The sequence below is a fragment of the Diaphorina citri genome, unplaced genomic scaffold (assembly GCF_000475195.1).
Source record: "Diaphorina citri unplaced genomic scaffold, Diaci psyllid genome assembly version 1.1 scaffold1366, whole genome shotgun sequence".
Taxonomy (NCBI): Eukaryota; Metazoa; Arthropoda; class Insecta; order Hemiptera; family Psyllidae; genus Diaphorina; species Diaphorina citri.
This window is the reverse complement of record NW_007378792.1, coordinates 35,046-38,709: the sequence shown is the minus strand read 5'-3', so window position 1 is coordinate 38,709 and position 3,664 is coordinate 35,046.

Below are 3,664 nucleotides of genomic sequence, written 5' to 3'. Positions count from 1 at the left end.
AAAGCTCGCCCCCCCCCGGGCTGGCATTCAACCCTCTACCTAGCGCTTACATGGACTACGATATCCCCCCCCCAAATCGCCACTGATGTAAAAAGTGTGATGTCCATTATGAAAGAGAAAGAAAGGAAATGGTCCGTTCTATATCTCTCCTTCTCTCCATCCTCTCTTTTCTTTTTTTTCTCCTTCCTCTTTATCTCCTAATCCTTTTTTCTCTCCTTCTCGCCAACCTCTATTCCTTTTCTCTCCTTCTCTCCATTTATTCCCCTCTTTCCTCTCCCTATTTCTTTTTCTCCTGGTCTTTCCCACGAGATGTTCCGTGGTCATCTATTTTTCACAACACCTTTACCTACCTTTCGGACCATAATAAATTCCCCCACCTACCTTTTTTACCTTCAGGTAAATACTTTATACCTAGGTACCTATACCTAATACATATCCTGTACCTTCTCTGCTTCTGCCTCTAGGAACCTAAAGAGTTTGTAGTTTTGTACCTTGTACGTACAAATTTACCTTGAGGTAAATAGTTTATAATATATTATATCAGCGGTTTCCAACCTTTTTTTCTGTGTGGCCCCTTTTTACTTCCTCATTACCATAAGTACTTGTACCTACAGCGAAGTTTTGTAATGAGAATGAATAGAATAGAATATACCTTGTTTATTCTGCCCGAATAGGACTGAAAAGTCCCTTTACCCCAGCAGTCTAAACAAGGTCTCGTATATTTGATAGGTTAAAGAATAATACATACAACTAACAATTCAGTAAAAAGACCTTGCTTAACTAGAAAAAAAAAGGTAAATGTAAATTAATAGGTGGTAGTAGAGAATGACAATAAAACAAAATACAACAGGTAAAGATAGGTAGTAGTAAGTAGCTATTGCAATTGGTCCAAACTTTCAAAATCGGGGAATGGGTGGAACTATCCGTTTTAGGGTCCCCTGATGATTTCAAGATTCAAGCTAGTGTTTTTAGCCCATGGTCTGTACGTATAATTTCAAAATTGTGAACGGCGGCCTCTGCACAACATTTTATGTGATCTTCCAGGGCACCTCGAAGTCCTTCGAGGCTCCCTCGGGGGCCGCGGACCCCAGTTTGGGAGTCACTAGTTTATATTATGTACAGTGTACACAAGTAGGTACTATGTTTTTACATACATATGTACATATCTACCTCAGGTAAATAGTTTAAATATACGTACCTAGATATCTCGTACCTTTCTACCTTTGTAAATAGTTTATACCTGCAAATAATGCCAGAGGGAAAACACAGGAAACCACAGCCACATAGACGAAGTCCCGGGTTCGATTCCTGGGAAAAAAAAGAAGAAGGGAGGAACAGAGGGAGGGTGAGAGAGAGAGAGAGAGAGAGAGAGAGAGAGATTTTTTTTCATCTGATTGTGGAGGGATGTAGAAAGAGAGAGAAAGTGGGAAAGAGATAGGAAGTGAGTGAGAGAGAGAGAGAGAGAGAGAGAGGAGAATGTGTGAGAGAGATATACCTACTGGTATTTCCCTATATTACAGGAGGGTAGAGAGGAGTTGTGGTTGAAAGAGAAAGAGAATTGAAATAGAGAGAGAGAGAGAGAGAGAGAGAGAGAGAGTGAGAGAATAAGGGATAAGGGAGGGATATAAATAGGAAGAGAGAGAGAGAAATGGAAAGAGAGAGAAGGAGTATCTACCTATCCACCCACGTTTATTTCCATTCCTTCTTCCCTTTCCTTCTCTCCCTCTTCTCTCCCTCCTCCCTCCTCATTTTATTGTGTTCCACTTTCTCCACGTTGTAGAAACGTCTTCGTAGCTTTTCTGTTATAGAAGAAAAGAAGAAGAAGAAGAATTGAATTGAATTGAATAAGCAATGTATTTATAAGAATAATAAGAAGAAGAAGTAGGAGGAGGAGGAGGAGGAGAGAGAGAGAGAGAGGGGGGAAGACAGAGAGAGAGAGAGAGAGAGAGAGAGAGAGAGAGAGAGAGAGAGGTCAGTATGGGATTAGTGTTGTGTTTTAGTATTCTCTGTGGGGGAAACTGTATCATATGTTTTAAAGTTAAACCCTAGGGTTATGAGGTTGAATTATACAACAGATGTAGGTATGTATGTACATATCTACACAAAGTACGTGTACCTGGGTATGTATGTAATATATATACAAAGGTCAGTAGGTACCTAAATAGTGTACCTAGTTAACCTACAACAAATAGGTTAATATGTACTTATTTTTATCACCCCCCCCACCCCCCCGCTTATTACTTACCGACCATAGTTAATAGTAATACCTAACTGTTAGGTAGGCAAGTGATGATCTGATAAATTGATTGCTAACCTAGTTTGCTAAGGTCCTTATCGCCCCGAAATCGAAGAGAGAAGGAACACATGATAGGAGAAAGCCAGCCGTTCCGAGAACGAACCTTATCTGTTCAGGATAAAATCCGCCCCGGGCGGATATCGAACCCGCGGCCTAGCGCTTACAAGGCAGACGCGCTACGCTCCAGGCTAACTAGGTTGAGTGGTTGACACAGTAGGTAGGAAAGATTTTTTCCTTCTTTTTTTCGAAGTTACATCACTGACTTTTATACAGTTGCTCGGAAAGTTATGGGTTGCAGAACTTTTCTCGGGGAAATTGAATTTAAAAAGAGAGGACCATCAAACCTTGAAGGAAATATAGGTACCTAGGCCTCTGGGAAATTCTGGCGAAGTGGTTTTCTGTGCCCAGAGTGGAAAGTTTTCGGTCGGGAAAAATTACGTTAGTTTTTTTTTTTTTTAAGAAAATTTGCAACTTTTTACCTAAGGTAGGTACTTACATATACTTCATGTACTTTTATATGTATATGACTTGAGAGTGTAGGTAATCCAATAAGGTAAGATGAGAGAGAAAGAGAGAGAGAGAGAGAGAGACTGAATAAGCTAAAGTAAGAAATGAAGGAGAGGGGGAGAGAATGAGAGAGGGAGAGAAAAAGGAAATGAGAGAGAAAGCTACTCATTTTCCTCACGAGGCTGAGTGGGCCCCGCAACAGCCAGTCACGGAATCAATCATTTGGATGATACAAATTTCTTGACACTGCCGGGAATCGAACCCGGGTCTCCCGCGTGCAAGGCGAGCGCAGTGACCACTACGCCATGGGAGCTGACATGGGGAACTTTAAACAGTTAGTACACCAGCTTAGTCCGGCTGAAAGACTTTACACGGGGAGTGGACCTGCCCCAAATTTTCCTTGCTAAAGAGATAAAGCATTTGTGCAAAGGACATCTACTTATTGTAAGTAGCCAAAACCAAATGTCAGCGATCAGCCTATTAAGGCTGATTGAGATACTGACGAAAAAACGCCGACCCTGTCTGAACACGGGAAAAGGCGAAGAAGATAAGGTTCGTTTTCGGCTTTCTCCTGTCCTGTCTCTGTCTTCGATTTTGGGACTAAGAACCCCGTTATGACTGTTCCCTGAATCAAGGCGATAAAACACCCATCTTTTATTTTTATCGGTCACCCAGTATGAAATGACACAGACAAATTTACTTCTTCCCCAGTTAATGTATGAACTCTGCTCCCCTTTCAATTAGGTATTTCAACCATTCTGTGAACAACAAACCACATCGTTTAATATAAATGAAAAGTATAATATAAACGTGCAAACTAAAGATAAAAAGTAAAAAATGAATTCAGATTGTACAAGTTGC